This window comes from Ursus americanus, chromosome 27 (genome assembly GCF_024610735.1).
Source record: "Ursus americanus isolate L20-20 chromosome 27, mUrsAme1.1.p, whole genome shotgun sequence".
Lineage (NCBI taxonomy): Eukaryota > Metazoa > Chordata > Mammalia > Carnivora > Ursidae > Ursus > Ursus americanus.
Genome location: NC_142153.1, coordinates 43822240 through 43836633, shown reverse-complemented (window position 1 = coordinate 43836633; position 14394 = coordinate 43822240). Strand labels below are relative to the sequence as shown.

The 14394-nt window shown below is 36.2% G+C and overlaps 1 pseudogene; it reads left to right on the top strand.

Annotated features, from left to right (window-relative positions):
• Nucleotides 1-1324: 1324 nt before the first annotated feature.
• On the top strand, nucleotides 1325-11992 carry LOC123793872 (ADP-ribosylation factor-like protein 1 pseudogene; annotated as a pseudogene).
• Nucleotides 11993-14394: the final 2402 nt, after the last annotated feature.

Genomic DNA, 14394 nt, shown 5'->3' with positions numbered 1-14394 from the left:
CCATCCACACATACTATAGGTTGGCTGTTCTCAAAGCGTTGTTGGAGAACTTTGGAAATTCTTGAGACCCTTTCAGTGGATCCAGGAAGTCAAAATTTTCACAATAATATCTAAAATTCATTTGCCTTTTTCTTGTTCTCTTCTGAGTATACAGTGGAGTGGTACTATACCAGCGTGAATAGAGAAGCAGATAGGAGGATCTAGATGTCTTCTGAGCAAGATATTAAAGACATGTGAAAAATGTGAAAATTACAGGCTCCTCTCACTACTCTCTTTTTGTTTTGAAAGATATTCTTCATAAAAATATGTTGCTTATGTTATTATGTAATGAATTTATTATTATTAACTGAATTAAGTATTTGAAAACTTATTAGTTTTAATTTTTAATTTTGATTTTAATATGGCAAATACCAATAAGTATAAATTAAATAAACAAACGTTCTTTGAGGTATTTAACTTTTGAGTATAATGTACTTTATTTTTTCAGAGAGAGGTGGGGGGATGGGCAGATGGCGACAGAGAGAGAATCTTAAGCAGACTCCATGCCCAGTGTGGAGCCTGATGCAGGGCTCTAACTCACAATCCTGAGATCATGACCTGAGCTGAAATCAAGAGTCTGACTCCACTGACTGAATCACAGGTGCCCCATGTGCAATGGACTTCTGAGATACTCTTCTAGGTGATGAAAATTCCTCCATACTACGGTTTGCCATATGTTCAAGAATTTCCTGTATGGAATGCTGGCACTTAGAATTTGGAGTCTTGGGAATATCTTTATGCATGTACTTCTCCAAATGTGGTTGGGGAAGAAAAAAATTTCCAAATGGCTTTTTTTTTAATCATTAGAGTAAATGTAAAGAAAGATATTTGTGACTGAAAGTGGTAGAGAATAAGTAAGAAACAGAAGATTTAAAAAGAATAATTCGAGAGTGTCAAACAGGCTTACTCCTCACTTTCTTTAGGTGTAAATAGAATTTTTAGCCACTGAATTAGAATATTTACCCACTGAAAAGATTTTAGAGTGAAATATCAATTTATATCAGACTTAATTAAAATTGAAAAAGAATATTTGGAACTATAACGTCTCAAATGAGTATGGATGAGCAGTTGCAAGTTGTGACCTGCCAGCTGAGAACTGGAAATAATTGGGATTCCTTGCATTGGTATGAGGCATGGAGGTGGGCATTGTGTAGTGATGTGCAGAGTGACCAGAGCAAACAGCACATGGAGCAAAACCAGCTCATACAATGGATGATTAGAATTCAGCAGTACTATTGAGAAAATTTTGCCATATGATTAGGCTGCCCAATTCAACTCTGACTAGATGATTGGCTTTACTTTCAGGTAAGAATCAATTGGAAAATCCCACTGAAGAACTCTCATTGCCTTGGTTGGGATCATATGCCCAATCCTTGACCAATGAGTTTCCACTCCAGAGATGGAGTACCACTACATCAACTTCTACTAGACATATAGGATGGAGAGGCAGGAAAAATAGTTTTCCATATGAAGTGATAACTTATTCCCAGAAGAAAGGAGAAGAACAGGGCAGGAAACAAACAATCTTAGTCAAGTCCTAAATAACTTTGCAATTGGATTCTTACAATAACTTTGTCACTGGTCTTTCCCCTTTAGTTATTCCTATCATTGCCAAATCAATAATCTTCCTAAAATTAAGTCATAACAACTTTGAAGTTTATATACTGTACGTTAGATCTCCAGGACTTATTTATCTACGGGTTGCCAGTTTGTACCCTTAAACAATGTCTCACCAGTTCCCTCACCCCCATTCACCACAGTTTTATTCTCTGTTGATCTTAATTTTCTTGTTTCTAAGTTGTTAGAAGAACAAATTTTGTTTTCCTGGCAACAGTTACTATTTGACCTTCATAACAATTCTGTTAGGCAGACAGGGCAAATGAATCACCCCTAATAGATAATGAAATTGAAGCTTAAAGCATTAGAAAATTTGTCCAAATTCATGCAGAGTGATTGGATAAATCAGCATTCAAATTAAGATATTCTTAATACAGGCTTGCCTGTTAGAAGACCATTTTTTTATATCAACTAGAACATATAGCAAAGTGCTGGGATCATTACAGGTGCTGAATGTGTATTTATTTAAAAATGAATGAAAATCCCTCTATGAAAACAAAGTGAAACAAATTATTAGTACCGCAAGGTAGCATTCATTGTGAAAGACTAGGATACAGGCTTTTCGTTCCTCACTGGTAACTCTCTCAAGCTACTAAACGAATTTCAGTTTTATGATTTGGAAAATGAGCAGCATAATTCTTCTTGATGTGAATTAGTCAAGGTGTGACTGGACCATGAAGATTCAAGAGAGTTTATTGGAATGGTCATGAGTCATAGTCATATGGATGAGAGTTTAGGAACAGAAAAAGCAGGAAGATTAGGATCACAACAAGGCTTTCAAGGTCATAGAGTTATAATGGAGGTGAGAACCTTGGCTAGATCCCTAATCCAAAGTAACTGTAATTGTGAGAAAACCTTCTTCCAGATTACCATCTTTTATTTACATTTAGTCTTTCCTGAGTGACCTCTCAACCAGTTAGAATTCTCTGACTCTGATATTAATTTCTGAGTTTGGAGAGGAGCATATCAATGAAATACTCATTTGCAAATATCAGAAATCAACTCTGGCTAATTTAAGTATAAATTTACTAGAAGTAATATTAAAAGAATCAATTACGAGTCTTGAGAACCATACTCAAATATGCAGGAACTCAGTGAAACTAGGCAGCTTTGAATAGCTGCTTCCTTGATGCCACTGGCTATTAACGCTACTGCTACAATGGCTTTACAGAATCTCTACCATCCTCCTGGCTTTGCATCACTTTCTCAAGATCCTAGACTGGGCCAGAAGCTCTGATTGGTCAAGCCTTGGTTATGTGCCTCTGCTCTAGCTTCCCAGGAGAAAAGAGATCAGATGTCTGGTCTGTCTTTGACTTCTGTAATGGGAAATGTTCCAAATAGAAAATGTGGGCACAGTTTTTTTATTTTATATATTTTGATTAATCTTTTCTTTAACTTCAAATTCCCACTCTTTGAAGAGCTGGGTGGGCTCTTGAGTCAGCCTTGCCCTTTGTCTTTCTATTTCTTTCCACCTATCTACCAGGTTATAAAAGTTGTAACTAAGGTTCATTGAGTTTGGCAAAAGTCCAATGGTCACAACTTGGTTTTGGTTTTAGTGGTCTGCTTACTTTCCATGTCTCTGTTTGACTTAGTTTATAATTCTTAATATTTCTTACTTTCTTGCCAGCTCATCAATATACTTCAAAAAAATTTAAAGATATTGTAGCTACTATTTTACCAGTGTTTGTATCTAGTATTTCTATAACCATACATGGAGAAATAGGAGTCAGAACTAGTTCTTTATAATTGCTGTGTTAAAAAGAATAAAAGTATGTATATGGGAGATAGTGAAAAAAATGATTCCTGGATGTGAAAGAAGGAGGAGGGAATATATTTAAATAAATATGCTCAGGTGATGGATCAACAGGGCCAAAGGGCTATTAATCAATGTTCAGTAGACAGGACCAAATATAAACATCATGACATACTTTATTTGGATTAGTTATTGTGAGCCTGGTATTTCTTCAATTTAAGCACTTTCTTATAGAATAATGTGCCAAGCACACACATACTGGTGAGATGAAGGGGCCTGAGGGTCAAAATCTGAATATAATAACCATATTAAACCAATAGTATGCATTGGAGTTTAGCGCCATTTATGGAATCAGCATCTGTCTGAATTTTCAGCATATCTATTCGGGCTCTACAGCCCAAGAAAACTCCCACAGGTAGATCTTCATGTTGAAAGCTATGCTAAAGTCAAAATGGGATTCCTGAATTTAACTTTCTTTAATGACAACCATAAGATCATTGGGAAGAAATTGTTTCTCTTCCTATAAATGGTAGGATTAAGTTTGGTCACTTCTTGCTAAGTTAAAAAAAGTCTAGTTAGTGGAGAGTATTGATGAAGAATAACATAATTCAGCATGTTGTCAAATTGGTCTGAACCTGTCATAATGGCTTCAGAGGAACCCTTGACTCAACTCCCATCTCTATAATTCTCCTGTTGGACATGTCAATGTAGGCATGCTCTCTTGTGAAAGGCTGGACTGCCACACAAACTCTTCATGCCTCTGCTTCCCATATACTATATTTTATAAACTTGCTGTGAAACTTAAAATATTCATAGAACTTTTATGTATAATACCTAATTGATAATTGATACAATAATTGATGCTAATCGATACAATACATTGATTCTAATGCAGGATTGAGTTTTCATAGTTCTGCCACTTAAATTATAGGATCAACTTGAGCAGTATGCAACGTATAGTATAAAATCGCACTGTTGAAACTGCCAAAAGTCAAATAAATACCTTTCCCCCTGTAATATGATGTGCGATCATATTTCATTTAACCAGGAATATGGGAACATATAAATGATGTTTTCAGGTAATTGAAAGTTACCCCTTAAAGAACTTTAACTTTTTAAAACTTTAACTTGTTTGAATGGAAAACATTAAGAATTGCATTGCCCACCTCCTGAATTTAGAGATAAAAACACAGAAAAGTATAAAGATTAATCAAATCCACATTTCCGTCACACAGATTTTCCTTCTTTATAAATAGAGGATATTGAGTACAATTTAATATTTATAAAATGCCCTCATATTATTATCATAAACACTATTAGGACACCATTCTGTGTGATGAAATATGTTTGTGTAGTATGTGAATGGTTCAAACTTTTATTTACATGCTTGTAGAAAATATGGAAAGCAGGGAAGAAAATAAAGATGACTAGAACCTCACTAGGCAGACATAATAATTATTTCTTAATAAATTTAATACGCTACTGTCTACATGCTTTTCTAGTGCTTTCTTAACTTTTTAATATATTGTGAACATTTTCTCATAGCCTTTGATTGTCTTAATTGACTTACATTCTAATAGTCACATAATAGTCCATTGTATGGTGGTACCTTCATTTTCTTAATCTCCCATTAGTAGACATTTATATTTTCCCAATATTTAGCTATTGTAAATAATGCTGCAGTGAATATCTTTGTACATGAATCTCAATGGACATCTTAATCAATTAACATATTCAGCAAGAGTTCATGGAGCACTGACAACATGTTAGGCAATATTCTAAGTGTTTGGAACACAAAAGAGAATAATCTTTGCCCTCATAGAACTCAGGACTCCTTTACATACCTTAAAATTATTGAGGACCCCTAAGAGCTTTTGCTTTTATGCATTATATCTATTTATATTCACTATATTAGAAATTAAGCTGAGAGATTTTAAAAATATTAACTCATTTAAAAAATTATAAGCCCGATACACTTTAAATATTATTTATAAAAAATAACTACATTTTCCAAAAACCAAAAAAAAAAGTGAGAAAATGAAGTTGTTTTACATTTTTGTAAAATTTTTAAATGTCCGATTAACAGATGGCAGTTGGATCTCATATCTTTCTACATGCAGTCTGTTGTGATAAATGGTTTTGGTTGTATAAGAGAAAACTCAGACTCATATAGATACATAATTAGAAAAAGGAGGAGTATTTTAATAACCTTTTCACATAGTTATGACCATTCTTTGATAATTCACTAGTGACTTGTGGAAGCTTCTTAAAAGTTAGTTGCATTGTGGAATCTGAGGCTAGATTGATAAACTTTTACATTGTTATACTAAAACCCGCTGCTCTATTTTGAACTTTAAATGGATTTGCTATACATGCATGATTTTATAATGTTATACATTGGTCATTTTGAAAATATTGGTTTATGACTTATGCAGATCTTCCAAATATTGTCCCATTTTAAAATATAATACTCCAAAATCATGTTCATTTCTATTATCACCAATCTCATTATTAAATTCTTTAGGTATTGGGAAGCTTTCATGTTGGAAATGTATTGTTGGCAACACTCTCCTTGAAGCGATAGACCCACTTTATTTAATTTTTGTGAATATGTGTGTGAAATGCCCAAGTCTGAACAATAATAGCTTATCTGCCATTCTTTCAATAAAAATGTTTCCTTAGAAAAACACTGGCTAGCTAAGCTCACAACTCAAACAATCACACAAGTGATTTTCTCTAAGGTAACTATCTTAATTAAATGTGCAACAGAAGTGCCTTATGTATGTTTCTCATTTCATCACATAGGATATTGAAATAACCTGTACCTAAGGATTGAATTTGATAATATTGATAATGTATGTTGCATCTTTAAGGTAATCCCTAAGTCTACTGAACATGTTTTCCTATTATTGATGCTTGAAGGTGAAAAATACCATGACTATTAGCAGAGTTTGCTGCCTCTGTCTTGATTTGTGCTAAGTTACCCAGCAGCTTACCTGCCATTGCTATTGTAACATCAGTGTAAATGTCAACACTGGAAAAGCAAATATGTCTTAGTGCTATCATGAAATAGTACTTACTTAACCCTGAAAGGGTCTTGGGGACATCCATGGGTTGGTGGACCCCACATTGAACACTGCAGTCTTGGAGAGCAGCCATAGAGTACCTCTTCCTTTCAAAAAAGGTGGTTTTTTGCTTTTTTACGATCAACAGAAGCAGTTATTCAAGAATTTGATTTAACTTCCATAACTCTAACACTAAAAAGAGTTTTTGATAGTTATCTCTATTGGAGTTTAAAAACAAAATATGCAATAATGAATATTTAAAAGAATAAGTGTAGCAATAATAACATAATTTTTTGAATGCTTTCTATGCTCTAGACACTGTTGTCAAATTCTACATACACTTCGTTTAACACACAAGGCAACCTTTATAATAGGTAGGTACTATTTTTGTTTCCATCTTAACAATAAGGAATATAGGTAGTAATGGGGTTAAATAATTTACCCAAGTTTCTCTTAGCTAGTAAGTGGCAAAGCCAAGCATCCAACTCAGTTCTTTTTAACTTAAAGACCAGCTCTATTCATCACTGCCTAAAGTTAGTAATAAAATATTTTTTATCCTAATTACCTAAATGAAAATTTGGTATTCTTCCAGGCATACATATTAGTTTACCGTGGACTTCTCTAACTATAATCGTTCAAGCGTTATGTCTTAAGTCTTGTTGTCTACTTGACTTAAATTTTCCATTTTAGGGTTTTCATAGTTTCATTTATTGCATGTATCACTGTTTCCCATTATTACTGTTATTCTTAACCCTCCCATAGTCTAACTTATTATAAGCTCCTTTAGGTTAAGTATAATATCTCATTCATCTTTAAGAGTATATATAGAAATTACCCACTGCAGCAATAGTCTCCCATCCACTAACACTCTGTGAGCTTCAACTCAGCTGTGTGGTAGATTGCAAATTGCCACAGTCCCTTTGCACTTACTGTCATCAGAAAGTAGAGCATATTTTCCTCCCTCCTGGATCTTGTCTGACCGTGTATTTGCTTTGGACAACAGAATGCATCAGGAGTGATTTGTGCAAATTCCAGGCCTGACACTCCAGTGGTTTTGCACGCTTCTGTTTTCTCTAGGAAACTTGCCCAGCCACCATGTGCATAAACCTTGTCTAGTCCGCTGGGGGATGAGAGGCCCTGTGGAACAGAGAGGAGTCATCCTAGCTAAGCCATCCTAAACCAGTCAGCCCCTGGCCAACCGTGCAGCTGACTGCAGTTGCATGAGTGATCAGCCAAGATCAGCTGTGTCTGGCCAGGATTGTCAGAGCTCTCCAGATGAAGGTGGCTCAAGTTGCCAACTCACAAACTATAAACTAAATAAAGGATGTTGTGTAAGTTAGGGTTCTTCGGAAAAACAGAACAGGATGTGTATATTTATATATATTTGTGTGTGTGTCTGTATTTGTACATGTGTATGTGTATGTATGTATGTATGTGTGTATGTAATATATGTATGTACGTATGTATATGGGGGATTTATTTTAAGGAACTGGCTCATGTGATTGTGGGGCTGGCAAGTTTGAAATCTGCAGAATAGCCTGGCAGGCTAGAGACCCACAGAAGAGCTGATGTTTTATAGCTTGAGTCCAAAGGTAGTCTAGAGGCAGAATTCCCTCTCCTTAGACCTTAGTTTTTTTTCACCCTTCAGTTGATTGCATGATGCCCACCAACTTAATGGAGGGTAATCTGCTTTATTCAGTGTCTACAGATTTTCATGTTAATGTTAATCTCATCTAAAAAATACCTTCAAAGTGCCAGACTGGTGTTTGACCTAATATCTGGGTCCCTTGACTAGCCATGTTGACACATAAAAGTGACTATCACAATCACCAGGTTTAGAATGTTTTCTTAGGGAACAAAAACTATCTGATCAACTTTGTATCCATCATCTCTGCTGATCTCTGAACTCTGTACACTCAGCAGTCTTCAGAATTATTCAGCAAAAAGTTGCAAAGTTTACTAATTTCAATAGAGAAAATAATTTTCTTCTCCATGAAATTTGAAGTTTTGAAGTATATATTAACAGAACAAATAGTTATAAATGTTGGCAATAGTTTTCTATAAGCAAATTTCCTTTCTTTGTGACTGTGGTTGAATAAGACAGATGTCCAAGAGCAAATCAAAGCAAATATGTGATTGTCTTTACTGAAAGGTTTTGGTTGTTGTGTAGAAAATTCTCCTATTCCTTAACTAGTAAATGTTAACTGACCTCTTTACCTATTCCATGACAGACCCTGTGCTAGACATTCCCTCTCAGCATTAATCTCTGCTCTCCTGGTACAGAAGTAAACCAGAGCATCTTTTTTCCCCATATGAGTTCATTCTTTTGTTAAAACAATTTGCTGTTTTTTATGTTCTGTCTCTATTCTGTGTGTTTAAGTACTTTCACTACAATAATATGCATTGGCTGTTCTCATGGAAGAAATTGCTCTTTTTTCTCCTCACTCCAAAAACAGTGTAGTATTGAACTGGTCCAGCACAGTCCTTGCCAGTTCTTTGTTTCTTCATTTTGTTCACAGATCTCTTGAGGCAAGGATTACAAGCAGTGCATTGTTTTTCTGCCTGTTGGCAGCAAAAAAAGAGTTGGAAAACACTCCAGTAAGGGTATTTCCTGTGCCCTGAAATAAAAGAACTAGATGAAAGTGCTACTCACTTGAGATCTGCAAAACTTTCCAACTATAGCTAAATCTTGGCTTTTGACTCTTCTGCGGTTCTGAAACAAGGGAATCTGTCTTCTTCTTTGAAAATTTCTGATTTGACTGTAAACATTTTAAATGCATTCTACTATCTTTAAGGACAAAATTTATGTTAGAAAGTAGATATAATTCTAATAAGAACCGTTCATGGGAGACTTAATGTGTGGTTATGCTGGCTGAACACTTTGCAGACATTATCTAATTTAACCCTTATGACAATCATGTAAAAGTTAAGTATTAAGGAAAATGAAGCAAGGATATTTACTTAATAAAGTGACTTGTCTAAGGATAGTAAGTGGCAGACTGGGCATGAACACCCGAGTTTGACACCAAAGCCCATCGTCCTGATCACTACATTAGACAGTGAGAAGATTAATAAACCAAAGCATTGTTTGCAGGGTGGTGGTACAGTTCTAGCTCAGTGGTTAACACTGCAAGTCTTAGACCAAGACTGCCTCAAATCAATTCTTTAATGCTTTACTAATTAGCTATTATTTAATTGCTCTTTGTCTCAGTTTCTCTTTAAAATGAGGATAATGATACATCTTTTCTTTTGGTTTTACAGGGATTAAATGAGTTAATGCATGTAAAGTGCTAATATCCCTTGGCACATATTAAATGCTAAGTGCTACCTATTCTTGTAAAAATGCATGAATCTTTTTCATCAGGATATCAATTTTTGGGTTTCCTGTACAGCTACATCAGTAATCCTACATTTAGTTGTGATCAGCTTCTAAAGTTGTTTCTATATGATATCAAAGGACAAAAAAAGCCAATTTGGAAATAAGTCAAACCAAGTGCCAATTCAATGAAAATATTAGACTTATTATTTGATGTTCTGAGGAACAAAAGCAGCTTTTTTTTTCTTAAAGATTTATTTATTTGAGAGAGAGACAGAGAGAGCACAAGAAGGAGGGGCAGAGGAATCCAGAGAGAGAATTCCAAGCAGACTCCATGCTGAGTGCAGAGCCCTGTGTGGGGTTCGATCTCAGGGCCCTGAGATCAGGACACTGAGATCATGACCCCAGCTGAAACCAAGAGTCCCACGCCCAACTGACCATACCACCCAGGCACCCTGCAGCAACACTTTTTATTTTTACTTATTTTTTAAAAAGATTTTATTTATCTGAGAGAGAGATCATGAGCAGGGGGGAGGGGTAGAGGAAGAAGCAGGCTCCCCACTGAGCAGAGAGCCTGACGTGAGACTCAATCCCAGGACCCTGGGATCATGACATGAGCCGAAGGTGGACGCTTAATGACTGAGCCATCCAGCAACGCTTTTTATGTGTTTATAACATAGCTTTTTAAAAGTCTTTCCACTGGTTGCATAATTATGACAAAGGCAAACTTCAATTTATTAAGAAGAAAAGGGAAGGAAAACCGGTGGGGAAGTCAAAACTTTTTTAGTGTGGTTCCATACCATGCCTTCGCTAAGGGTAATACAGAGAGTCTTAGAGCAAAATGTGGAGTGGTCAAAAGCATAGGAGTGAAGCATGGGTTTTTTTCTCCCAAGATGCCCAAAAGTCCCTGTGCATCTTAGACAAATCAATTATCCTATAATTCAGTTTTTCCTGTTGTAATTGGTGAATTAAAGTTTTTTACTTAACTGCTGCCTGAGGAGGTCTCAGAGCATTTGTGTACTGGGTACCTTCTAAGTGGTTTTGATGTATAGAATAGAAACACAGGGCTGGTTGGAACTTTATCTTTTTTTTTTTAGAATGTTCCACATAATAGTAATTTCACAGTATTAAATGTGTATATTTTCAAGAGGTAGTTACGGTTTCAATAACAACTTTTCTTTATACTCTAGAAAATTGGAAAATACAGAAAAGCATTAATAAAATAAAAATCATTGTAACCCAACCATATTATATATATTGGTGCATTCATCTCCAGTAAAAGGTTGATTGATTTATTGATTATGCATTTATTTAATTTTTAAAGGTTGTTGTTTTAAAGTGTTCACATGGCTGGGTGATTTCTGAAGATACAGGATAAAATGAAAATTTGGTTACTCATGTCAGCCCCTAGAATGGTGTTATGTGGTCCCTGATGCCACTTATTTTATCCTAAACTTAAAAAAAAATATTTTGAGCTGAAATAAAGTAGAATTTGTTAACCTGAAAGAATACCTTTGAGACTTGTAAGTCAAAATAAGGCTGTATTGGCCATTCTGACATAGAAGGTGCTGGCATACCTGACTTCCCAGGAAACTGAGCCAGAGCTGGAGGGAGCCGATGGCAGAGGGTAGCTGGAAACAGAGCAGGAGCCCGAGCTGGAGTGGGATTAGATGGAGCAGGAAAAACTACAATTTTGTATAGATTACAGGTTGGAGAAGTCGTTACTACTATTCCTACTACTGGATTTAAAGTTGAGACGGTAACATACAAGAGCCTTACATTCCACATCTGGGATTTCGGAGGACAGGCAAGTATCAGGCCATACAGGGGATGTTATTATTCAAACACAGATGCAATCATTTCTGTAGTATGTAGTTGTGATGGAGACGGATTGGCAATCCCAAGTATTGGGTTAGTTGCCATATTGGAGGAAGAAGAGCTGAGAAAACCCATTTTGGTGGCGTTTGCAAGTAAACAGGACATGGAATAGGACATGACTCCCTCAGAGATGGCAAGTTCACTTGGGTTACCTGAACGGAAGGACTGAAAATGGCAGCTATTCAAAACTTCAGCAACCAAAGGCATTGGCCTTGATGAGGCAATGGATGGTTAGTCGGAACATTGAAAAGCAGACAGTCATTCAATCACTTCTGCCCCTCTGAAATGAAGACTGTATCACATTTCCTTTTGGAAATGTGTTAAGTGTGCTTCATGCTACTAAATGTTAAAATTGTGTGGTTATTGACATAAACTGAACTGACTGCAATATTTGTAATAAATATAAAAAGTATTTGATTGGAAGGGTAACTCACCATGATTGAACCAACTGAATGTCTGTTCTGTGTAATGTAAAATCCTTCTTCCTCGCTTTCTTGTGTTAGGTATGTATTCTATTTGTATGGAATTCTTATTCAAATAGAGTCCCATTTAAGAATGTACTCTTATTGAAGAAAAGACCTTCCTATTTTTGAATTAGCAGTTGCAGCTTGTTTGTATAAACACTAGTAAATATCTTAACTCAGAAAAAAATAAGGCTGTATTATCAAACAGTTTAAATGGTAATAATAACATGAAGATGAGTTATAATCATGCCCTAAAAAATCACGATTATGTTACTTTTCATTAGGCAGTTTCCTGCTTGGGGTGGGACTTCTAGAGTTGGTGATTTTTGAGGACTGACAACCCCGTGATAAAATAAAGACGTGAAGCTTGAAGATGGGTCTACGAGTTCGGGTGCCCCTGGGGCACCATCTCCTAGCCCTTGGGGGAATGTCTAACCAACCTTGTGGTGTAACCCAAACTTTTCTATAAGAGATAAGATGTGTGTCTCTCACGAATGGATGGCAATGTCAGAATTGGCTGCCCAAGTGGCTATAGCAGTGAAGTTACAGTTATCATCTGAAGCCACATCTGACCTGGTGCCTAATTTCTTCTCTTGAACTAATAAATAAGCATAATTGTGTTTAAGGTTAGATTTATGAAAAATAATCCACTTCATGTCTTTTTCCCATAGGCTAAAACTCTTCTGGAGTCTACGGAGAAACTTAACTAAGATTTCGAACAAGGCAAGATGGTTTCAAACTTCCCCTTTTGGGGAAGTCCATGATAAAGCTGATTATGCCAGCTGGCAGTTATAGCTTCTGCTTGCTTTCCCAGAGCAAGACAAACCCTTTATTTACCACAATCATAACAGACCAGCCTATCCATTATGTTTCTAGGATGTCTTAAGAGTTCAGGGTCACTGTGCTCTTCACAGCACACTTCATGTCCATAATTTGGGATGTCTGAGATACTCTCATAGGCACATAAATTACAGTGTTAAGTTAATGGCTGTACCTGAGCTTGGAAGGGAACTGGAAGGTCAGTGCAACAGGTGTGGGCTATCATTGCATTCAATAGCTTATGCTTCCATACACAGTGCCTCAAAATTGGAACATAAATTTCTGAATACCAGACATGATAAAGGACAACTCATAACTTTTTGTTTGTCGAAGGTGAGAAATAGACCATGAAGACATTTTTTTCTGCGAATGCCTCTAATTCTTCCAATCATTCTGACACACAGAAGGAAGGAAGAGAGGATACTAGAGACAATCAGCAGAGAAGGGTACGGTCTTCTGTCCTGGTTGACTTCTCTGTGTGTCTTTAGCCTACTTTTCTATTTGCTGGATGAACTACAGACAGAGTCCTGGGAACTATTTGGTAGCACGTTCAAAGCAAAGAGTATTAACTCTATGAGGCATGTATGAAAATATCTGGTTTAACACCCACCTGACAAAGGTAGGTTTGGACTCAGGAGCAACTGATGACAGGGCTGAAGAACTGGGTCGACTGACCCGCAGACAACTGGGCTTTCCATTATGTTGTTCCATCTTTCTGGGGTTTAAGCAGGAATGGATTTATTTTCCAATTCAGTTATTATATTCTTTGGCTTTGTGACTTGTTTTCACCACTTTCTTATATTTTCTCTCTGTTGGAGTTCTCACTGTGTTCATTCTTCTCCTGACTTCAGTGAGCATCTTTATGACCATTACTTTTGAACTTTTTCTTTTTAATCAGGTGACTTATTTATCTCCATTAATTAAGGTTTTCCCCTGAGGTTTTATATTATCCTTTCATTTGAAATATATCCCTCTGTTTTTCATTTTTCTTGACTCTCTGTGTTGGTTTCTGATGAGGGAATAGAAGGCAAGCTGAGGACAAAGCAGAAACTGACACCCCACAACCCCCCACCCCCATGGGATGTATGTGACATTCCTCAGGCACTCCTGGCTGCCCTAAAGGACAAAGAAATAGTTAACCTATAGAGACCACAATCCTGCAAGACTTGAGCCTCCCTCAGTTTACAAATGTTTTAACAGTCTACAAGAACAAAGCATTTCTATCAATAACCTAGCTTCCAAAAGGGAATGTAGATACAATTAAAGGTCCTTATAACCTGCAGCTCATAGACAGATACTTGAAATGGCCACAGTGTAATGTTCTCCAGGAAGTTCCCAACTTTCTTCATCTTAATGCCTTACTAGAGGGGTAAACAACCTTAACTTGACAATAGCAAGGCCTCCACTTTCCTGTGAGTCTTCTTTAACATCTGGAAGTACTTT